This window comes from Mytilus edulis, chromosome 2 (genome assembly GCF_963676685.1).
Source record: "Mytilus edulis chromosome 2, xbMytEdul2.2, whole genome shotgun sequence".
NCBI classification, from domain to species: Eukaryota; Metazoa; Mollusca; class Bivalvia; order Mytilida; family Mytilidae; genus Mytilus; species Mytilus edulis.
This window is the reverse complement of record NC_092345.1, coordinates 59,010,456-59,037,223: the sequence shown is the minus strand read 5'-3', so window position 1 is coordinate 59,037,223 and position 26,768 is coordinate 59,010,456. Positions and strand designations below refer to the sequence as shown.

The 26,768-nt window shown below is 34.9% G+C and overlaps 1 long non-coding RNA gene across 1 annotated transcript; it reads right to left on the bottom strand.

Moving 5' to 3' along the window:
* Positions 1-11,817: 11,817 nt before the first annotated feature.
* On the bottom strand, positions 11,818-24,664 carry LOC139512530 (uncharacterized). The gene is made up of 3 exons (XR_011662297.1): positions 24,365-24,664; positions 23,144-23,251; positions 11,818-11,979 (listed from the first exon to the last, which is right to left on the bottom strand). It is a non-coding gene; the product is annotated as an uncharacterized lncRNA (long non-coding RNA).
* Between the last annotated feature and the right edge of the window lie 2,104 nt (positions 24,665-26,768).

The following is a 26,768-nucleotide window of genomic DNA, read 5'->3' as shown; positions in this document are numbered from 1 at the left end:
GATAGACGGTATATAGGAAAACTATATTGTATGTTAACTACCGACAGTAGGTATAGACAAATACTGGTGATAGACGGTATATAGGAGCACTATATTGTATGTTAACTACCGACAGTAGGTATAGACTAAAACTCTTGATAGACGGTATATAGGAGCACTATATTGTATGTTAACCACCGACGGTAGGTATACACAAATACTGTTGATAGACGGTATATAGAAGCACTATATTGCATGTTAACCACCGATGGTAGGTATAGACAAATACTGTTGATAGACGGTATATAGGAGCACTATATTGTATGTTAACCACCGACGGTAGGTATAGACAAATACTGGTGATAGACGGTATATAGGAGCACTATATTGTATGTTAACTACCGACGGTAGATATAGACAAATACTGTTGATAGACGGTATATAGGAGCACTATATTGTATGTTAACTACCGACAGTAGGTATAGACAAATACTGTTGATAGATGGTATATAGGAGCACTATATTGTATGTTAACTACCGACAGTAGGTATAGACAAATACTGTTGATAGACGGTATATAGGAGCACTATATTGTATGTTAACTTCCAACAGTAGGTATCGACTAAAACTCTTGATAGACGGTATATATAATAGCACTATATCGTATGTTAATCATCGACGGTAGGTATAGACAAATACTGTTGATAGACGGTATATAGGAGCTCTATATTGTATGTTAACTACCGATAGTAGGTATAGACAAATACTGTTGGTAGACTGTATATAGGAGCACTATATTGTATGTTAACTACCGACGGTAGGTATAGACAAATACTGGTGATAGACGGTATATAGGAGCATTATATTGCATGTTAACCACCAACGGTAGGTATAGACAAATACTGTTGATAGACGGTGTAAAGGAGTACTAATTCGTATGTTAACCACCGACGGTAGGTATAGACAAATACTGTTGATATACGGTGAATAGGAGTACTGTATTGCATGTTAACCACCGACGGTAGGTATAGATAGAATGAAATTCAAAACAGTGTGGCTGTGGCCATTGATTGACACATTAAATTCATCCATTGACTGGGACAATGTACATGAACGTTTGTCTGTAACGACCACTATTCACGACGTACCTACGATAGACATTTAAACTGTGGGGTTACCAAAGGTTTCTTAACGCCTTTAATTATAAAATAATTCAAAAAATTAATCAGGAATAACCTTTATGTTTTGATTTATATAATTGATATAAATCAAAACATCGTGTTATTTCTGATTAGTTTTTCGAATTACTTTATTAAGTTGTTGAGAACCTTTGGTGACCCCATAGTTTAAGTGTCTTTAAAAAGTACATAGTGAGCAGTGGTAGTTACATACAAACGTTCACCTTAATTGTCCCAGTCAATGGATGAATTTAATGTGTCAATCAATGGCCACAGCCACACTGTTTTGAATTTCATTATAAATACTGTTGGTAGACGGTATATAGGAGCACTATATCGCATGTTAACTACCGACGGTAGGTTTAGAAAAATACTGATAATAGACGGTATATAGGAGCATTATATTGCATGTTAACTACCGACAGTAGGTATAGACAAATAATGTTGATAGACGGTATATAGGAGCACTATATTGTATGTTAACCACCGACGGTAGGTATAGAAAAATACTGTTGATATACGGTAAATAGGAGTACTGTATTGCATGTTAACCACCGACGGTAGGTATAGATAAATACTGTTGGTAGACGATATATAGGAGCACTGTATTGTTATTGGTTGCTGTCTTTGATATTGATTTTACGTTTATCGTTTCAGCATTCATCGGGCTGTTAGTTTTCGTTTTTCGTCACATCTAGTCAGGAATGGGTTTTAATAGCATTTTACATGAAAACATATGTGTAACTCATGACTGATTCACATTCGTTTGTCTTTGGTGGATAAGTTTCCCATTGGCAATATTACCACATATCTTCTGAATTTTCATTGCATTATCTAAACATGTAAAATTCGTATATAGAAAATATATACGTATAGATAATATATATATAATATAAAAAAGTAGATGTTGTATGATTGCCAATGAGACAACAGTAGTGTTTGTTGGACAGAATGACCCCCATTAAGGTGGACGTCGGACGCTGACGCCATATTCGAAAGTTGGCGCAGACGCTGACGCCATATTCGAAAGTTGGCGCAGACGCCGACGCCATATTTGGGCCTTAAAGCGGACGCCATAGTCGACCCTGAAATCAAGACGCAAACTTCGGGTTGGACCATGTTACTCGGACACGCCGACGCCATATTTGGGCTTAAATCCTGGACGCTATATCTTAATGTTTGACCAGGCTACCCTCCAGGGTGGATACTTTTAGTGACCCTAGAAAGAGTTTTTCAAGACTTGAGACCTGCTATACATCCATGTAGGTGTTTTAAGATTTTTTTTTCTTTTCTTCTGTTTTTTTTTCTTTCTTTTTTCATTATTTTTTTTTTGTATCATTATTTTTCATTTAACCAAATAGAGCTACGAGTTTACTGTCATTCTGAATCGTCTCAGTGGATGAAAAGTTGTTGATAATGTCCTTCATCTCGAGTCCCGACATCTCAATTTGACGTAATAAATGCAATACAGACCACATGTATCTGAATCATCGGGTTGGATTTGATTGCAAACCACACAGTATTTCGGTCCATTGACGATGAGTACATTTCTGAAATAGCGTTGGTACTTTTCCGGTAATCGTCCTAAGGAGTCGAAAAATTCTGATGGACCCGATGCGGGGAAATGAAATGCAACCCAATGACTCCCCTTTTGATCACAGTTGTCCGTATTGACCACAAACCTTCTAGGCAAGTCTTCTGCACAGCAAACGGTCACGGGCAATCCACTCAAAGCATCCTCTACATCTTTCCCGGTCATCGTTAAGGGCAATGCCGTTTTTATTCCCACAACCTTGCTGACGTTGGGCTTCTAATCCACGTAGGTGAGCAAACACTAAGTACTCCGCAATCCTGACAGGCGATGAGATCTTTCCGTATTTCAGCATCCTCTGACGAACTATGTGTTGTCTCGTCGGCAATATCTTCGTCTGATGAGACCGAACTATCGTCTTCAAAAGTATTCGAGGGACGGTCGTCATCCCTCTGTCCGTCTGGTGTCTCTCCTTGACCGACCTGCAAGACCTCTGTGTGCAATCTGGAGGCTTCTGGGGTTCTAGCTTTTAGGTCAACAAGAAAGTACCCGAAAGGTGTCCTCTTTGCCTCTTCAAATTTCCAGAGAAAGAAGTCCCCTCGAGAAGGATACATCTGTCGGCCAAGAGTCACGATGGGCTGTCGATCAATGCGGTTATTAAAGAGAATGAGATAATGACCGTTTCGTCTCTGGGTGAGGTCTTTGCCAAAGTATAAATTCTGATTAAAAACGACGACCGATAAATTCCTATGGTGACACCCTTCCGTAAACAAATCATTTATTCTGGAGTCTTTGTCCGATGTCGACATGAGGTCATCTAATAGGATCATGTTTCGAATGTTGGGATCGAAAAAAATCGTCCCTTTCGAAATCAAAAGGAATTCCACGCGTGGAAGCACTGCATGTTCGTTGTATTTCCTCGTAATGAGGTTGCCACCTTTTATACAACCAAACGATCCTGTCTGGACTAGGACTCCACAGTTTTTTTATGTGTTGAAACAAATAAAATAAAATAAGTTTTATCGCAGGAGGTTGGACCGGACACAATCATGGTGAAAGGGTGTCTAAACACGAAAGCCTTCTGCTGCTGCTTCTTATTCTGCTGCTGCTGTTGCTGCTTTTGCTGCTGCTGGGTAACACCTGGTTGGTATAGTGGCTCATCGGAAGAATGCTTACTTCTTATATGTCTTTGAAGATCGTGCGGCCACACATACACTTTACAGCAAATATTGCAATTAAACATACTCGTAATTTCCCAAATGACAGTGAGTAGTTTCCTCTTATAGATTTACTTCACTTCCTTCGAAAATATAGCAAGAGAAATACATGGTCATCTTTTAGACGACATATTTGAAGATGATCGTATCTCAAAACAAATTCGATGTGATACAATTCATTCCTGGTTACCGTGAAATAGACTGGTTTCCCAAACGTCAAGTCCGTGATATCTTCATTTAATCGTATCGACTGGAGAATATGAAGAGATTTTCCCTAACGTACGACTGGTGCACGAAATCGAAACAGAAGTACATACGTCTCGTTTAGGCTTCTAATTCCGGTATGAACGACACCTTCAATGCACATTCCCACGATCCATCCAACGTATAGCGTTTTGCAAGGCGCACTTTGAAATTGCCACGTACGTTATTTTCAAACGATGGATGAAAGCGAGTTTTCGCTATTAATAAATAAACAAAACTCGCCCATATCATTCTTTATTTATTTTTTCGTCCATTATTCTCTATTCTGAAAACCCAATCCAAACTCCTGGTATATAAATATTGATTGATTAAATATATTATCCGTGTATTTTTGAAGATAAAAAACAACTACGACCGTGGAATTTTCAAATATATAGTTAAGATTATGTTAAATGAGAAACAATTTTAAATGACCAGACGTGGTTTTAGTTAATCATTTGGGTTGAAATCCTAATCATATGATAGTAATTATATGTGGTTGAAATGAGTTGGAATGCAATACTACTCAATGTTTACGGTTCTCATGCTTATCTAAAAGATAAAGATAATTATTTAATGTCACAGACTATATTTCTATAATTGGTGTCCGTTAATTAGAACCAAACAAAAAAAGTGTACACCTGTAAACATGTTATTGAAAGAAATTGTATAAAGATACTTATTTTTAATCACCAGATGTGCTTTATCTCTTAATCTAATTATTTGAGATGTCATGTTAAACAGGACCATAGGATATTAATTAAGTGGTTCAAATAAGTCGGAAAGCTACGGACGCCCATAGGACCTCCCACAAATATAATTTGAATTCGAAATCACGAATTTAAATCGTTATTACGAATTTTATAATTCGTTATAACAGCTTAAATTTGTGAGAACGAATTGTTGGAAATCGTTATATCAGATTTTGTAATTCGTTACCAATTATTACGAATTAAATTCGTTATCACAATTTTTTGTAATGTGAGATACCGAATGAAAATCGTTATAACGAATTGTATAAATGATTATTACGGATTAAATTCGTGATAACGAATTTGTGGAATTTGTTATCACATTTTTTTTTTATGTAATTTGTGATTCCAGATTAAAAACATTTTCACCTAAATTTGAACTACCTAACCTGGCACACAGGGTTAAGTGAGCTTTTTTCTCTTTACTGAAACCTTTTGGTCAAAGTTAAACAAACTTGACCACGAGCAATTTAGTTTTAACGATTTCTATTTTAAAAATTAGCAAAATTGATTGGACACTTAATTTGGTTGTTTGTTGGTTTTGTTTTGTTTTTGTAAATTAGCGCTGAATGGGCACAAGTTCAGAACGGTAAACGTGACGTCACCCAATTTCAAACTTGATCATCAGACTCAGTGTTTTGTGTTAATAAACATTGTGTATTAATTCAATAACATTTGGTTGAGGCAAACTAAATGTAGAGAGCGGAAATTACAGAATAAGCACTACGTCTTTGACCATTTGTAAAGGGGTATAATTCACGAACTATAAAAGAGACGCCCTTCAATTTCAAATTTTATCTGTGTGTTTTAGTAATTGGCATAGTGTATAAGTTGAATTTATAACATTTGGTTGAGGCAAACGGAAACCATTTCTGGGAACGTACCCGACAAACGGACTGGACTGACGGACAAGGGCTAGACTAAACTTCTCCCACGCCTAGCGGCGGGGGCATAAAAAATGTGTTTGATACCCATAATTCGTGACAGTAACATTTATATTCCTTTTTCTTAATTTAAAGTCTTCTTAGACAGGCGATTTCCTTCGTGTGTATCGCCAATCAATATATTTTACACAGAAGCAAAAGAATTAGTTTCGGCAACATGGTTAATCGAAGTGTAAAACCTAAGATTTTCATCCCTAGGTTTACATTTCGATAAACCATGTTGGCGAAACTATTTCCGTTGCATCTGTGTAAAATGTATCCAGGTACACACACTAATGATATTCACCGCTTAAAAAAACTTTGGTAGAAAATAAAAAATAAAAATATTTCGGTCAAGAAATATGAGAATTAGACAAGTTTTCCCCCGGAGAGTTTCGGTGTGTAAACTGGGTCGCTGGCTAATAAACCCACCCGTTTACACGACAAAAATTTCTAGGTATAGTGTAAAATGCGTTAAAACTAAATTGTTTGCGGTCAAGTTTGTTTCACTTTGTCAAAAAGGTTTTAATGATTTTTGTAAAAGTAATAAACAGCGATGGGTGCAGAGTGAGGAAGAAAGCTCTCTTAATTCTGTGTGCCATGTGAGCTAAAAATCTGTGATAATGAATTTTAATCTGAAATTACCAATTACAATAAAAACTGTGATAACGAATTCCACAAATTCGTTATCACAAATTTAATCAGTTTAAACAAATTCTACAATTCGTTATAACGAATTTATCGTTATCACAAATTACAAAAAAATTGTGATAAGGAATTTAATTCTTAATAACGAATTACAAGATCTGTTATAACGATTTTCACCAATTCATTATCACAAATTTAATCTGTCAAAACGAATTATAAAATTCGAGATAACAATTTAAATTCGTGATTTCGAATTCAAATAATTTATACTTTTGGGAGGTCCTAAATGGGCTTCCGTAGAAAGCAATACTACTGAATGTTTCACGATTGTCATGTTAATAAGATAAGAAATCCAAAAATTAAAAAGATAAAGACAAATATTTTATGTATTGATATCAAACATTTTAATCCAATTCTTTTTACACGGGAATAGTTCCGCCTACTGCATTGAGTGACAGTTTTCCTGATTAATATAAATAGCATATCTTGGAGAATTCTTACAGTTGTTATAAACATGTATAAGCAGTTAATTATTTAAGAGGTAGAAGATTCTTTTCAGAATTATCACAGACTTATTACGTAGGGGTTGGGTAAGCGTTTATCAAAGACAAATTCTCGTCCATTTTCGAGAATATACCGTCCACTTTTAAGGGTATGACGTCACTTTAAAGGGTAGTCTGATGCAACATTAAGGTATAGCGTCCAAGTTTAAAGCCCAAATATTGCGTCAGTGTCTCGATGTCCGAATCATACGGTCCAACCTCAAATTTGCGTCCCGATTTCATAGTCGACCATGGCGTCCGCGTTAAGGTCCAAATATGGCGTCGGCGTTCACACCCAGGTCCAAATATAGCGTTAGCGTCCGACGTCCACCTTTATGGGTTCATTCTGTCCCACAAACACTACTGACAACTCTCCACAAGAGACCAAAATGGCACAGAAATTTACAACTATAGGTCACCGTACGGCCTTCAACAATGAGCACAGCCCATACCGCATAGTCACCTATAACAAGTCCCGAAATGACAATGTGAAACAATTTAAACGTAAAAACTAACGACCTAATTTATATACAAAAAATGAACGAAAAACAAATATGTAACATATAAACAAACGACAACCACTGAATTACAGTCTCCTAACTTGGGACAGGCACATACATAGAGAATGTGGCGGGGTTAAACATGTTAGCGGGATCCCAAACCTCCAATAATCTGGGACTTTGGTGTAACAGTACAACATAAGAACGAACTATAAAAATCAGTTGAAAAAGGCTTACTCATCAGATGGAAAAAAATACAAATATATAAGATCCATACAATACATACAGACCATATATCGAAACCAATATATACTAAGCATTCAGCCAATCAAACAAAATGCATCTTAGAACCAAAGATCATTTTCACACTGTATATGGGTTAGAGATCTTAAAACAGAGTTTTTTTGGACACTGTATATGGGTCAGAGATACAGTTTGTATACAGACTGTATCTAAAAATTACAACCATAGATAAAGCATACAGAAAATGCATACAGACTGTATATAAGAGCCACAGGCAGTGAAACACTTTATCTTGCAGTAACTGGAAAAACATACAGACTTTTGTTTCAACTTGGAACAACTTACAATGCATACATACTGTGTCTCTGATCCATAGACAGTGTTAACCGACTAAATCTAAGATATACCGACAATAGAAGTATCTTAGACTCATAGTCAAAGCATATAAACAATGTATAAAGACTAAGAACGACGTACAATACATAAACTTTATTTAATTTACAACAAAGAAAATGCATACAGACTGTATCTGGGAAGCACAGACAATGCATTGACTGTGTGTAATCAAAGAACCTTTGTGAGCACGCTCACATACTTCACAGCCCGACATTGTCACTAAGCAAACAAAATTTCAACAGATTATTTAGTTCAAACACGCATGAAATTCTGTTGTGTAATTTCAGAAGATATGCAGAAGTATATTTAGGCCGAAATTCTAAGTTCAGAAGGCATAGTTCCTAATTCCTAACAAGAGTACACACGTTGAAATTTCTCGCCTTATTTATGTTGATAGACCTAAATATAAAGTTTTACTACAATTATCACATAAACTTATTAATAACATGACCAAAGAAAATGAGATCAAGGTCATATGACCAAAATGAGGAATACATTTACACCTTACAATCATTCAATACAAATCAGGTCAAGGTCAGATGACACTTTGCACAAAAACTAAACACTGAACAATGAACCTCGAAAATTAGGTCAAGGTCAAATGAGACTTGCGAGGCTGACATCATAAGATATTTCCAGACACCAAATAAAGTTGACCATATAGTATTAGAAAAAACGAACAAAACTCAAAAGCTTAACTTTGACCATTGAACCAAGGAAATGAGGTCAAGATCAGATGACACCTGCCAGTTGGACATGTACACCTTACAATCCTTCCATACACCAAATATACAAGACATATTTCATATAGTATCTGAGATATAGACTTGACCACCAAAAACTTAACCCTTTTCACTGATCCATGAAATGATGGCGAGGTCAAGTGAAAACTGTCTGATGGGCATGCTGACCAAGGTACGCAAATACTAAACATAGTTACCCATAATATGAGAGAAATTACAAAAACTCTTAACTTTTTTTCAAGTAGTCACTGAACCATGAAAATGAGTTCAAGGACAATGGACATGTGACAGACGGAAACTTCCAAACTTAAGGCATCTGTATTTAAAGTATGGAGCATCCAGGTCGTTCGCCGTCTAAAATATAAAGCTTTTAAGAAGTGAACTAACGCTGTCGCCGCCGCCGCCGGATCACCATTCCTATGTCGAGCTTTCTGCGACAAAAGTCGCAGGCTCGACAAAAACAAGAATGTGTCCATCGTACACCGTTCCCCACTTGCCCTATCATTTTCTTTGTTCAATGGACCATGAAATAGGGGAAAAAAACCTTCTTTGCCATTAAGCTTAGAAAAAAACATATTATTGGAAACATATGTACTAAGTTTCAAGTTTATTGGACCTGACCTTCAACAAAAACTACCTTGACCAAAACATTTAACCTGAAGCGAGAAAACGGACGAAGGAGCAGACGCATAGACCGGAAAACTAATGCCCATTTACTATCGTAGGTGGGGCATAAAAAAAATTAATCATGATTTTCTGCCAATATGCACATTTACATAGCATGTCCTAACTATCTAAAAAATTCATGAAACTCTGTTGTGGTCTTTAGACAGATTTTATGACAAACTGTTGTAGGAGTATATAGAAAATCAATGAATTGATAATTTCATAATTTCCTCATTATCTACAAAGATTTATAAAACTCTGTTATGTGGTTTCAGAGGAGTTGCAATAACGAGAACAGGACTGACAGACCGATGGATCAAAAACATTGTACCATAAAGAACTTTGTTTGGTTTGGTTTAATAAAGGGTCTGCTAAATAATGTAAGGCTGAGATAAATTAGTCATTTGGTCACACCAGTTTTTTGGCGAGGTTCGTTTTGTTCAGTCTGTGATGTTCTTTGTTGTGTTTTGCATTCTGTTGTTTGTTTTTTAATCTTTCTCTTTTTTTCCGTGGTTTTGTCAGTTTATTATTGACTTATGTGTTTGAATAAGCCTTTAGTATCTTTCGCCTCTCTCTTCGGTCAATTTGATTATGTGGGACATACAGATTTAGACCCAAACTTGTCTCTGATTGTTTCGTGATTATTGCAGATGTAAATCATACTATAAAATTGAGTATGGAAATGGGGAATGTGTCAAGGAGACAACAACCCGACCATAGAGCAGACAACAGCCGAAGGCCACCGATAGATCTTCAATGTAGCGAGAAACTCCCGCACACGGAGGTGTCCGTCAGCTGGCCCCTAAACAAATATGTATACTAGTTCAGTGATAATAGACGTCATACTAAGCTCCGAATTATACACAAGAAACTAAAATTATAAATCATACAAGACTAACAAAGGTCAGAGGCTCCGAACTTGGGACAGGCGCAAAATTGCGGCGGGATTAAACATGTTTTTTGAGATCTCAACCCTCCCCTATACCTGTAGCCAATGTAGAAAAAACAAACGCGAAACAATACGCACAGTAAAACCCAGTTTAAGAGAAGTCCGAGTCCGATGTCAGAATATGAAACAAAAGAAAATAAACAAAATGACAATAATACATAAATAACAACAGACTACTAGCAGTTATTGACATGCCAGAACCAGACTTTAATTAAACTGATTGAAAGATTATGTCTTCATCATATGAATATCAGGCACAATCCCTCCTGTTAGGGGTTTAGTATTATACCGTCATGAAATATACAACCCTATTATTTACAATATCATTTGATCAACACCTATTTACAAGGGTCTATTTGATATGATTTTTCTCATTGTTGAAGGCTGTATGGTTGCATATAACTGCTTACATCCACTTTATTTGAACTTGAGTGGATACATGTAGGCGTCTCATTGGCAATCATACCACATCTCCGTATTTTTACAGTATTGTATCAGTACTGTTACCTAATAACAGGACAAAACAAGACAGCAATTTGACAAAACTAAAGACATACATACTTGATTTTACTTCTCTAAAGATATAAACAAAATTTTCATAGTTCGTATCTGAACATGTACACAGCCATGGGAATTTTAAGGGACTATATTTCAGTGTGCATATATTTAGTAGCTAATCTAGCTACTTCCTGTTTATCAGACCGGTACCTTAGAAAAGAATTGTGACAATATATCCAATCTTTTCAAAAACCAAAGACTAACGTCACTAGGAGCAGCAGTTAGTTGTCAAAGATACTCTAGATAGAAAGATAATCTGCCACTTTTATAAAAGGGACTACACATAGTTTTTGAAAGGGTATAATCGGTTTGTGCCGAAATTACTTTCTTTAGTCCAGAAACTCATTTGTGCTAAATGGTAATCTCCACCCACATTTAGGACTGGAAGTTATTTGTAGTTTTTATCAACAGCTTGCACTTTTTCTAAATTATATTTGCCTCTTTTAAGACTGACCAAAACTGTTTTTTTACCATTGTGGTTTGATTAAGGTAGTGTATATCAAACAGCTGTTGGAAATATTTTGGACAACCCTCTTATTTACAATATCATTTGATCAACACCTAGTGGTCTTTGGTGGTATCTCGCATAACATTAATAAGGTCCTTTTTAAAAGGCAACTTGAAATTATTGGTCCCATATTTATGTGCTATAGCAAATGTATGGGCTGCTGATCTGCATATATGATAGCAATATATTCTTATGTTTTCAATGACCCCTAACTTCTTCACTCCACTTTATAAGATAGAAATAAATGTTATTCCATATTTTATTGGTTTTTTTAAAGGTATCATAATTTAGACATAAAGACAAAACTAAGCACAGTGAAAAAGTCTACTCTGTCCTGTAAAGTTTGAGATGTTTTTGTTGTTCAATCTTTGTCACTTGTATGGAAACACTAAATCTTGATAACCTACAACAGAAATATTATCACTTTTATTTCAATTCAATTGTTGCAGTTATCATGCATGTAATAGAGAAAATGATAAATTAGACCAGATCTCCACATTAATAATATCAAAACTAGAGGCTTCAATGAGCCTGTGTCACTCATATGATACTTTTATTTACAATTGATGCATGATACAGAAATTGTCCATACCAACCGTCAGTGTTTACCATACAATACAGTACTTCTGTACACTGTCTGTATACAGTATTTGTCGGATTTTGTCCATACCTATCGTCGATGTTTGACATAAAATACAATACTCCTATATACCGTATATCAACAGTATTTGTCTATACCTACCGTCGGTGGTTAACATACAATACAGTCCTCCTATATACCGTCTATCAACAAAATTTGTCTATACCTACCGTCAGTGGTTAACATACGATATAGTACTCCTTTGCACCGTCCATCAACAGTATTTGTCTATACCTACCGTCGGTGGTTAACATGCAATAAAGTGCTCCTATATACCGTCTATCAACAGTATTTGTCTATACCTACCGTCGGTGGTTATCATACAATATAGTGCTCCCATAAACCGTCTATCAACAGTATTTGTCTATACCTACTGTCGGTAGTTAACATACAATATAGTGCTCCTATATACCATCTATCAACAGTATATGTCTATACCTACCGTCGGTGGTTAACATACAATATAGTGCTCCCATATACCGTCTATCAACAGTATTTGTCTATACCTACCGTCGGTGGTTAACATACAATATAGTGCTCCCATAAACCGTCTATCAACAGTATTTGTCTATACCTACTGTCGGTAGTTAACATACAATATAGTGCTCCTATATACAATCTATCAACAGTATATGTCTATACCTACCGTCGGTGGTTAACATACAATATAGTGCTCCCATATACCGTCTATCAACAGTATTTGTCTATACCTACCGTCGGTAGTTAACATACAATATAGTGCTCCTATATACCGTGTATCAACAGTGTGTGTCTATACCTACTGTCGGTAGTTAACATACAATATAGTGCTCCTATATACTGTCTATCAACAGTATTTGTCTATACCTACCGTCGGTAGTTAACATACAATATAGTGCTCCTATATACCGTCTATCACCAGTATTTGTCTATACCTACTGTCGGTGGTTAACATACAATATAGTGCTCCCATATACCGTCTATCAACAGTATTTGTCTATACCTACCGTCGGTAGTTAACATACAATAAAGTGCTCGTATATACCATCTATCAACAGTATATGTCTATACCTACCGTCGGTGGTTAACATACAATATAGTGCTCCCATATACCGTCTATCAACAGTATTTGTCTATACCTACCGTCGGTAGTTAACATACAATATAGTGCTCCTATATACCGTGTATCAACAGTGTGTGTCTATACCTACTGTCGGTAGTTAACATACAATATAGTGCTCCTATATACTGTCTATCAACAGTATTTGTCTATACCTACCGTCGGTAGTTAACATACAATATAGTGCTCCTATATACCATCTATCAACAGTATTTGTCTATACCTACCGTCGGTGGTTAACATACAATATAGTGCTCCTATATACCGTCTATCAACAGTATTTGTCTATACCTACTGTCGGTAGTTAACATACAATATAGTGCTCCTATATACCGTCTATCAACAGTATTTGTCTATACCTACTGTCGGTAGTTAACATACAATATAGTGCTCCTATATACCGTCTATCAACAGTATTTGTCTATACCTACCGTCGGTAGTTAACATACAATATAGTGCTCCTATATACCATCTATCAACAGTATTTGTCTATACCTACCGTCGGTGGTTAACATACAATATAGTGCTCCTATATACCGTCTATCAACAGTATTTGTCTATACCTACTGTCGGTAGTTAACATACAATATAGTGCTCCTATATACCATCTATCAACAGTATTTGTCTATACCTACTGTCGGTAGTTAACATACAATATAGTGCTCCTATATACCGTCTATCAACAGTATTTGTCTATATCTACCGTCGGTAGTTAACATACAATATAGTGCTCCTATATACCGTCTATCAACAGTATTTGTCTATACCTACCGTCGGTGGTTAACATACAATATAGTGCTCCCATATACCGTCTATCAACAGTATTTGTCTATACCTACCGTCGGTAGTTAACATACAATAAAGTGCTCGTATATACCATCTATCAACAGTATATGTCTATACCTACCGTCGGTGGTTAACATACAATATAGAGCTCCCATATAACGTCTATCAACAGTATTTGTCTATACCTACCGTCGGTAGTTAACATACAATATAGTGCTCCTATATACCGTGTATCAACAGTGTGTGTCTATACCTACTGTCGGTAGTTAACATACAATATAGTGCTCCTATATACTGTCTATCAACAGTATTTGTCTATACCTACCGTCGGTAGTTAACATACAATATAGTGCTCCTATATACCATCTATCAACAGTATTTGTCTATACCTACCGTCGGTGGTTAACATACAATATAGTGCTCCTATATACCGTCTATCAACAGTATTTGTCTATACCTACTGTCGGTAGTTAACATACAATATAGTACTCCTATATACCATCTATCAACAGTATTTGTCTATACCTACTGTCGGTAGTTAACATACAATATAGTGCTCCTATATACCGTCTATCAACAGTATTTGTCTATACCTACCGTCGGTAGTTAACATACAATATAGTGCTCCTATATACCATCTATCAACAGTATTTGTCTATACCTACCGTCGGTGGTTAACATACAATATAGTGCTCCTATATACCGTCTATCAACAGTATTTGTCTATACCTACTGTCGGTAGTTAACATACAATATAGTGCTCCTATATACCATCTATCAACAGTATTTGTCTATACCTACTGTCGGTAGTTAACATACAATATAGTGCTCCTATATACCGTCTATCAACAGTATTTGTCTATATCTACCGTCGGTAGTTAACATACAATATAGTGCTCCTATATACCGTCTATCAACAGTATTTGTCTATACCTACCGTCGGTGGTTAACATACAATATAGTGCTCCTATATACCGTCTATCAACAGTATTTGTCTATACCTACCGTCGGTGGTTAACATACAATGAATATTGTTAGTGCTTCATAAGCCTCTAAAGGCTGGCTGATATGGTATACTACAGCTAATGTATTGAAATGTAATTGTAATTTCATGTATATTGTATCAGGTTGCACTTTAAATAAAATAAAATCTAAATCTAAATCTATAGTGCTCCCATAAACCGTCTATCAACAGTATTTGTCTATACCTACTGTCGGTAGTTAACATACAATATAGTGCTCGTATATACCATCTATCAACAGTATATGTGTATACCTACCGTCGGTAGTTAACATACAATATAGTGCTCCTATATACCGTGTATCAACAGTATGTGTCTATACCTACTGTCGGTAGTTAACATACAATATAGTGCTCCTATATACTGTCTATCAACAGTATTAATTTTGTCTATACCTACCGTCGGTAGTTAACATACAATATAGTACTCCTATATACCATCTATCAACAGTATTTGTCTATACCTACCGTCGGTGGTTAACATACAATATAGTGCTCCTATATACCGTCTATCAACAGTATTTGTCTATACCTACTGTCGGTAGTTAACATACAATATAGTACTCCTATATACCGTTTATCAACAGTATTTGTCTATACCTACCGTCGCTGGTTAACATACAATATAGTGCTCTTTGATACCGTCTATCAACAGTATTTGTCTATACCTACTGTCGGTAGTTGCTCCTATATACTGTCTATCACCAGTATTTCTCTATACCTACCGTTGGTGGTTAACATAATATATAGTGCTCCTATATACCGTCTATCAACAGTATTTGGCTATACCTACCGTCAGTGGTTAACATACAATATAGTGCTCCTATATACCGTCTATCACCAGTATTTGTCTATACCTACCGTCGGTGGTTAACATACAATATAGTGCTCCCATATATTGTCTATCAACAGTATTTGTCTATACCTACTGTCGGTAGTTAACATACAATATAGTGCTCCTATATACCATCTATCAACAGTATATGTCTATACCTACCGTCGGTAGTTAACATACAATATAATGCTCCCATATACCGTTTATCAACAGTATTTGTCTATACCTTCTGTCGGTAGTTAACATACAATATAGTGTTTCTATATACCGTCTATCAACAGTATTTCTCTATACCTACCGTCGGTAGTTAACATACAATATAATGCTCCCATATACCGTTTATCAACAGTATTTGTCTATACCTTCTGTCGGTAGTTAACATACAATATAGTGTTTCTATATACCGTCTATCACCAGTATTTCTCTATACCTACCGTTGGTGGTTAACATAATATATAGTGCTCCTATATACCGTCTATCAACAGTATTTGTCTATACCTTCTGTCGGTAGTTAACATACAATATAATGCTCCCATATACCGTCTATCAACAGTATTTGTCTATACCTACCGTAGGTAGTTAACATACAATATAGTGCTCCTATATACCGTCTATCAACAGTATTTGTCTATACCTACTGTCGGTAGTTAACATACAATATAGTGCTCCTATATACCATCTATCAACAGTATTTGTCTATACCTACTGTCGGTAGTTAACATACAATATAGTGCTCCTATATACCGTCTATCAACAGTATTTGTCTATATCTACCGTCGGTGGTTAACATACAATATAGTGCTCCTATATACCGTCTATCAACAGTAGTTGTCTATACCTACCGTCGGTGGTTAACATACAATGAATATTGTTAGTGCTTCATAAGCCTCTAAAGGCTGGCTGATATGGTATACTACAGCTAATGTATTGAAATGTAATTGTAATTTCATGTATATTGTATCAGGTTGCACTTTAAATAAAATAAAATCTAAATCTAAATCTATAGTGCTCCCATAAACCGTCTATCAACAGTATTTGTCTATACCTACTGTCGGTAGTTAACATACAATATAGTGCTCGTATATACCATCTATCAACAGTATATGTGTATACCTACCGTCGGTAGTTAACATACAATATAGTGCTCCTATATACCGTGTATCAACAGTATGTGTCTATACCTACTGTCGGTAGTTAACATACAATATAGTGCTCCTATATACTGTCTATCAACAGTATTAATTTTGTCTATACCTACCGTCGGTAGTTAACATACAATATAGTACTCCTATATACCATCTATCAACAGTATTTGTCTATACCTACCGTCGGTGGTTAACATACAATATAGTGCTCCTATATACCGTCTATCAACAGTATTTGTCTATACCTACTGTCGGTAGTTAACATACAATATAGTACTCCTATATACCGTTTATCAACAGTATTTGTCTATACCTACCGTCGCTGGTTAACATACAATATAGTGCTCTTTGATACCGTCTATCAACAGTATTTGTCTATACCTACTGTCGGTAGTTGCTCCTATATACTGTCTATCACCAGTATTTCTCTATACCTACCGTTGGTGGTTAACATAATATATAGTGCTCCTATATACCGTCTATCAACAGTATTTGGCTATACCTACCGTCAGTGGTTAACATACAATATAGTGCTCCTATATACCGTCTATCACCAGTATTTGTCTATACCTACCGTCGGTGGTTAACATACAATATAGTGCTCCCATATATTGTCTATCAACAGTATTTGTCTATACCTACTGTCGGTAGTTAACATACAATATAGTGCTCCTATATACCATCTATCAACAGTATATGTCTATACCTACCGTCGGTAGTTAACATACAATATAATGCTCCCATATACCGTTTATCAACAGTATTTGTCTATACCTTCTGTCGGTAGTTAACATACAATATAGTGTTTCTATATACCGTCTATCAACAGTATTTCTCTATACCTACCGTCGGTAGTTAACATACAATATAATGCTCCCATATACCGTTTATCAACAGTATTTGTCTATACCTTCTGTCGGTAGTTAACATACAATATAGTGTTTCTATATACCGTCTATCACCAGTATTTCTCTATACCTACCGTTGGTGGTTAACATAATATATAGTGCTCCTATATACCGTCTATCAACAGTATTTGTCTATACCTTCTGTCGGTAGTTAACATACAATATAATGCTCCCATATACCGTCTATCAACAGTATTTGTCTATACCTACCGTAGGTAGTTAACATACAATATAGTGCTCCTATATACCGTCTATCAACAGTATTTGTCTATACCTACTGTCGGTAGTTAACATACAATATAGTGCTCCTATATACCATCTATCAACAGTATTTGTCTATACCTACCGTCGGTAGTTAACATACAATATAGTGCTCCTATATACCGTCTATCAACAGTATTTGTCTATATCTACCGTCGGTAGTTAACATACAATATAGTGCTCCTATATACCGTCTATCAACAGTATTTGTCTATACCTACCGTCGGTGGTTAACATACAATATAGTGCTCCCATATACCGTCTATCAACAGTATTTGTTTATACCTACCGTCGGTAGTTAACATACAATAAAGTGCTCGTATATACCATCTATCAACAGTATATATCTATACCTACCGTCGGTGGTTAACATACAATATAGAGCTCCCATATACCGTCTATCAACAGTATTTGTCTATACCTACCGTCGGTAGTTAACATACAATATAGTGCTCCTATATACCGTGTATCAACAGTGTGTGTCTATACCTACTGTCGGTAGTTAACATACAATATAGTGCTCCTATATACTGTCTATCAACAGTATTTGTCTATACCTACCGTCGGTAGTTAACATACAATATAGTGCTCCTATATACCATCTATCAACAGTATTTGTCTATACCTACCGTCGGTGGTTAACATACAATATAGTGCTCCTATATACCGTCTATCAACAGTATTTGTCTATACCTACTGTCGGTAGTTAACATACAATATAGTGCTCCTATATACCATCTATCAACAGTATTTGTCTATACCTACTGTCGGTAGTTAACATACAATATAGTGCTCCTATATACCGTCTATCAACAGTATTTGTCTATACCTACCGTCGGTAGTTAACATACAATATAGTGCTCCTATATACCATCTATCAACAGTATTTGTCTATACCTACCGTCGGTGGTTAACATACAATATAGTGCTCCTATATACCGTCTATCAACAGTATTTGTCTATACCTACTGTCGGTAGTTCACATACAATATAGTGCTCCTATATACCATCTATCAACAGTATTTGTCTATACCTACTGTCGGTAGTTAACATACAATATAGTGCTCCTATATACCGTCTATCAACAGTATTTGTCTATATCTACCGTCGGTAGTTAACATACAATATAGTGCTCCTATATACCGTCTATCAACAGTATTTGTCTATACCTACCGTCGGTGGTTAACATACAATATAGTGCTCCTATATACCGTCTATCAACAGTATTTGTCTATACCTACCGTCGGTGGTTAACATACAATGAATATTGTTAGTGCTTCATAAGCCTCTAAAGGCTGGCTGATATGGTATACTACAGCTAATGTATTGAAATGTAATTGTAATTTCATGTATATTGTATCAGGTTGCACTTTAAATAAAATAAAATCTAAATCTAAATCTATAGTGCTCCCATAAACCGTCTATCAACAGTATTTGTCTATACCTACTGTCGGTAGTTAACATACAATATAGTGCTCGTATATACCATCTATCAACAGTATATGTGTATACCTACCGTCGGTAGTTAACATACAATATAGTGCTCCTATATACCGTGTATCAACAGTATGTGTCTATACCTACTGTCGGTAGTTAACATACAATATAGTGCTCTTATATACTGTCTATCAACAGTATTAATTTTGTCTATACCTACCGTCGGTAGTTAACATACAATATAGTACTCCTATATACCATCTATCAACAGTATTTGTCTATACCTACCGTCGGTGGTTAACATACAATATAGTGCTCCTATATACCGTCTATCAACAGTATTTGTCTATACCTACTGTCGGTAGTTAACATACAATATAGTACTCCTATATACCGTTTATCAACAGTATTTGTCTATACCTACCGTCGCTGGTTAACATACAATATAGTGATCTTTGATACCGTCTATCAACAGTATTTGTCTATACCTACTGTCGGTAGTTGCTCCTATATACTGTCTATCACCAGTATTTCTCTATACCTACCGTTGGTGGTTAACATAATATATAGTGCTCCTATATACCGTCTATCAACAGTATATGTCTATACCTACCGTCGGTAGTTAACATACAATATAATGCTCCCATATACCGTTTATCAACAGTATTTGTCTATACCTTCTGTCGGTAGTTAACATACAATATAGTGTTTCTATATACCGTCTATCAACAGTATTTCTCTATACCTACCGTCGGTAGTTAACATACAATATAATGCTCCCATATACCGTTTATCAACAGTATTTGTCTATACCTACTGTCAGTGGTTAACATACAATATAGTGCTCCTATATACCGTCTATCACCAGTATTTGTCTATACCTACCGTCGGTGGTTAACATACAATATAGTGCTCCCATATATTGTCTATCAACAGTATTTGTCTATACCTACTGTCGGTAGTTAACATACAATATAGTGCTCCTATATACCATCTATCAACAGTATATGTCTATACCTACCGTCGGTAGTTAACATACAATATAATGCTCCCATATACCGTTTATCAACAGTATTTGTCTATACCTTCTGTCGGTAGTTAACATACAATATAGTGTTTCTATATACCGTCTATCAACAGTATTTCTCTATACCTACCGTCGGTAGTTAACTGTAACATACAATATAATGCTCCCATATACCGTTTATCAACAGTATTTGTCTATACCTTCTGTCGGTAGTTAACATACAATATAGTGTTTCTATATACCGTCTATCACCAGTATTTCTCTATACCTACCGTTGGTGGTTAACATAATATATAGTGCTCCTATATACCGTCTATCAACAGTATTTGTCTATACCTTCTGTCGGTAGTTAACATACAATATAATGCTCCCATATACCGTCTATCAACAGTATTTGTCTATACCTACCGTAGGTAGTTAACATACAATATAGTGCTCCTATATACCGTCTATCAACAGTACTTGTCTATACCTACCGTCGGTAGTTAACATACAATATAGTGCTCCTATATACCATCTATCAACAGTATTTGTCTATATCTACCGTCGGTGGTTAACATACAATATAGTGCTCCTATATACCGTCTATCAACAGTATCTGTCTATACCTACTGTCGGTAGTTAACATACAATATAGTGCTCCTATATACCGTCAATGAACAGTATTTTTCTATACCTACTGTCGGTAGTTAACATACAATATAGTGCTCCTATATACCGTCTATCAACAGTATTTGTCTATACCTACCGTCGGTGGTTAACATACAATACAGTGCTCCTATATACCGTCTATCAACAGTATTAATCTATACCTACTGTTGGTAGTTAATATACAATATAGTGCTCCTATATACTGTCTATCAACAAAATTTGTCTATACCTACCGTCAGTGGTTAACATACGATATAGTACTCCTTTGCACCGTCCATCAACAGTATTTGTCTATACCTACCGTCGGTGGTTAAGATACAATATAGTGCTCCTATATACCGTCTATCAACAGTATTTGTTTATACCTACCGTCGGTGGTTAACATACAATATATTGCTCTTATATACCGTCTATCACCAGTATTTGTCTATACCTACCGTCGGCGGTTAACATAAGATATAGTGCTCCTATATACCGTCTATCAACAGTATTTGGCTATACCTACCGTCAGTGGTTAACATAGTATATAGTGCTCCTATATACTGTCTATCACCAGTATTTGTCTATACCTACCGTCGGTGGTTAACATGGAATATAGTGCTCCTATATACCGTCTATCAACAGTATTTGTTTATACCTACTGTCGGAGGTTAACATAGAATATAGTGCTCCTATATACTAAGAGGGATAACGGATCTGCATCTAGAATTTATCATGCTGCCCTTTTTTTGGATTTTTAAAATTCTTGTTATCCCTCAATTTTTACATTCATCCCAAATAATACAACAGTAGTCAATTAGGGGCAGAACACCCATTGTATTATGTTTTCTTGCAGTTATATAAAAAAAAATGTATTTAAGAAAGATGGTATATTCTGGATTATATATTAGCACAACCTTGGTCATTTTTATTTCTCCAGTTACTTAGTGGGCTGTCAATTTTTAAAATAATATATTTTAACATGAAGAATTTTGTAATACTTTAATTTATTATCAAGTTTGGTTGAAAAGTCTGAATAGTTTCTGCTTTGTTCCAGTAATCAAACATTTTGTTTCATTTACATCTATGAACATGTTATTCATTTTACACCACTCTTCAACCCTGTATAAATCTTCTTGAACATCATCATTTATATTTTCTAGATGTTTCCCCCTGATTTATGAATAGTGGTGTCATCAGCATATACAACGATATAGGTCTGTTTCACAATTTTTAATGCATAAGGGAATGTCATTTATAAATAGCACAAACAATAGAGGACAAGGTATAGAACATTTGGGAACACCAAATTTTACATGTTGTTGTTCAGAGTTAACATTACAAATGTATACCTTTTGTTATTCAGGTACGACTTAAAAAAACTAACAGTAGTCTCACTAAATCCATACATGTCGAGCTTTAAACAAAGAAAGTCATATTCTACCAAATCAAAAACTTTTTTTAAATCTTAATAAAATTGCTAGGTTTAAATTACCATCTTTCATTTCTTGCAACCATGTGTCAATGATATTAAATAAATGTCAAGCTCAATCCAGTATATATTCCAAGTTATGGACAAATGATAATGCTATTAAAAATACCAAATCATAACCAGTGCTTTTCTCTTTTTCTATTTACAGTATATGACTAGGTAATAATGATTACTTTTTTCAACTATTGTCATACTTTTTTGTTTCCTCTGCTTTTGTATCAAGGGCATAATTGTTTATGGCAAACTAAGCATCTGCATAATCAAACTATTCCTAACTATACTCTACCTCAAATTCTGGAAACTGCAGAATTTTTGTCATAGCAGTCTTATGGTAGCTGAACTATTTCTATTTTTTGTAAATCTGGATTAATAAGTCTTTTGTCACATTCTGGGGCTATAGAAAAAAAACATTACAGAATTATCAAAATTATGTGTGTATAATGTTTGTGTACAGTCATTCAACTAAAAAAGGACAAAAATTATTTTTTGTGTATAAATAAATAATTGTGATTTTAATGTCTTAATATTATAAGAAAAACTTCAAAAGATTAAATTTAAATTATAATCTAAACATGAAAGAGCACATATAAATCAACCTTTTACTCAGATTTATATCTAAAACCAGTTATAACTAGCTATAATATCTTTGACTTCACAAATATCATCATCTAATTTTACAAATCAGTATTTATTTGGTGGCACTTCCTGCACACTAAGTATGTTATGCCTTAGGTTTAATTTTGATGCAATCACATTTCAGAAGGTACATGTCTTGAACTGTTTTAATGAATAAATTACAGTTTTAAACTCAGTTTAGGCTGACCTGAGGTCAATAATCTTAAACAATCTCATCAAACTATCAGTTTTACTGTAATATATTGATATTGTGACATTTGTGGGAAAGAGCATATGAGTTAGTCATATTGGTCAATACAATGAAAAGTTTATAGCTGAGACTACTATAACACTATGTGTTATACTAGTAGTCTCAGTTTATAACTATGTTAATGTTAATTATATACATGACATAATAATTAAATCATTTAAAAAACTATTCCAAAGATTTCTCTCAAATCATGTTTACATTTTTTTAGAGAAGAGTCTATCTGAAATATATTCAGGGGTAGTCCAAATAATTATGACTTTTTAAAAATCTATATTATGGGGAAAAAAAGGGGGGGGGTCTATTATGTTTTTTTCATACAGGAGGAAGACGTCAAAGCAAAAAAAAACCAACAAAACAAAATAAAATAATAGCCTGTCAAGACGTCCTTATATCATAATAATTTGGTCTAATTTTGGGATAATACATTTAACTTCCTTTGATGTCGGGGAGGGGATAAGTTTTGACTATTAATTATTCTTGAAACTAACAATAATTATTTCTTATTGTTACTTTGTTAAGCGAGCGCGATGTGTTGTTCTCGAGTTATTTAAAAAAAGGGGGGGGGGGTGTTACCATATCAAATTTACCCAGTTTGGAGACAATAAATATTTAAAATCTAACCATAAACTCCAATGTTCCTGCTTTTTTTAGCAGAACAAACACGATGGCATTCTCGTCTCTGTTATAATCAATAGTTAACTCATTTCTTCTTCCAGGTTATTTCTTAATCAATTATGATTATCAGCTGTCTATCTATTTACCATGTTTATGTTAAACTGGTCCGTAATTCCATCGTAGTGTATCGATAAGTGAACACAACAGGGATCCAGTTTATTAAACGTCTGTAAACCGAGGTATATAATATACAAGGTTCCTGAGTCAGTAGGTTGGTCCCCTCCGTAAAACATTCAGTATATACAGAATATACAAGTATTGTCAAGAATTTCAATAACGGCCGGGAAACAGACTACTGAGTCAGTAACCGTAACTATCACCGTGCTTTGTGCGCATGCGCAAGAAACACCAACAACAAGGATAAAACAGGGTACATAGTTCCGTAATTTCGTATATTTTTCTTATCTTCATACTAAAGAGCTCCAAAAGTAGGCGTGCTTAGGTGCACTGGGCGGGTCTAAAAACCGACTCTCGGTGGTTAACGTCTCTCGATGGTTAACTTTAAGTGCCTACCTTTTTTCTTGCGATGTGTTGTCCTTAAGGTTTGGTTCATTTGGGAGGGTTGGGTTTATGGCCACCACATTGTTTATGTGCCAATGTCCATTCTAAAGCCAGAAACATGTAGTACAGTGGTTGTTGTTCATAATTCATGTCGGTCAAGTTGTTTTCGTAAATTATTTTGTTATCAATAAGGCTGTTTAGTTTTGTTTGATTTTTGTTTTTAAATCTTAATGGTCGGGGCATTTAATAGCCGACTAAATAGTAGTTTTTTTTTCATTTTTGGAGGCCGCTCGGTGGCCTTTAAAGACTTACTACCACGTCATTGTAACTCTGGTTGGTATTTGTATCATTAGTGCTGGACCATGGTCGATCCTATATGCACCTTTGAGGCAGACGGGATATTTTTGTAGATCTTGTACAGCTCAAACTAATGTAAGTAGTTCCTGTACTTCTATGTCTAGTCCCATGTTGCATGGTTAGAGAGGGTGTAATATCTTCTGTAGGTTTGATGAAGTTTTACTCGTATCGGACTTCTTTTCCTAAATGAAAGCTTTAAGGCGAGTATTTTTGTATGCAATGTGCCCTTAACGTGTCTAAAACTTATCTGTAGCGTTTTCAACGCTCGTGTAGCGTGTATAGTATGTGCGTGCAGTTTACAGGCACATGTATATACGTTTGACAAACGTTTGAGCTGAATGATTTTTTTATTTTCCATTAAAATTTTCCTGAAGTAAAAGCGTTCACCAAGCGTATACCTTTGCATTTCGACGTACTTCAAACTTATGGAACGCGTGTTTAAACGCTTGCGTAAAGTTCCTCTGGTGAGCAACTAAGTTACGCATACGATGATACGGACTTTGTTAATTTTCTTTTTTGACTGATTGTTTTACATTGTCATTTCGGGGCCTTTTATAGCCGACTATGCGGTACGTGCTTTGCCTGTTGTTGAAGGCCGTACGGTGACCCATAGTTTGTATTTCTGTGTTATTTTGGTTTCTTGCAGATAGTTGTCTCATTGACACCAAACCCGATATCTTCTTTTTTTATATTCGATATCTTATCGCCGACCTGGTTAAGTCTGCTAAAAATGCATGCATGATTCATTTTTAGGTTATCAGTCGTAATTAAAGTGGCACATTTAATTCGTTGTTTTATTGCTTGAAGTATCATTTCTTACATCTGCATGGTCAAATGTGTATCTTTTTAAAATAAATTTTAGATTTAGATTTCAGTCACGGTTATTTTTTCCCCCTTCATATTGAATATCTATACTTATCAGTCGCATTTTAATGACGAAAAGGATTCAGAGGTTATTAAAAAAAGTAAATAATGTTGCAATATTTAAACAAAGAAAATAACTTTAAATTTGCAATATTAATGAAAATAAATACGGACATAACTTTTATAATTAATTTTAACGTTATTTTCAATAAACGATTTTTTTTAAATCCTCGTTTTTACACCTATTTGAGGCACGTATTTATGATTATATTTCCATGTCCTTGGTCTATCCTAGACGTAAAATTTCAAAAAGTGCTAAAACTTTTTTTAAAGATATTATTTTTAATTGTTCTCGTTCAAAATATTTTATTTTTTCATATTCAATATCTATTTAATTTTATTTTTAATAACCATTTTTCTTTTTTTATTAAAGTTGCAATATTTAACCAAAAAAAATAACTGTAATTTAATCATATGCAAGAAAGACTTCCCTTTAATATCAGTATAAAAAAATAAATAGCTTGCTTTTTACAACATGTACATCTTCACTAAACGTAAAATCTAAAATAAAATGCTACTAAAACTCTTTCTAAAGATTTTATTTTTAATTATTCTCGTTCAGAATATA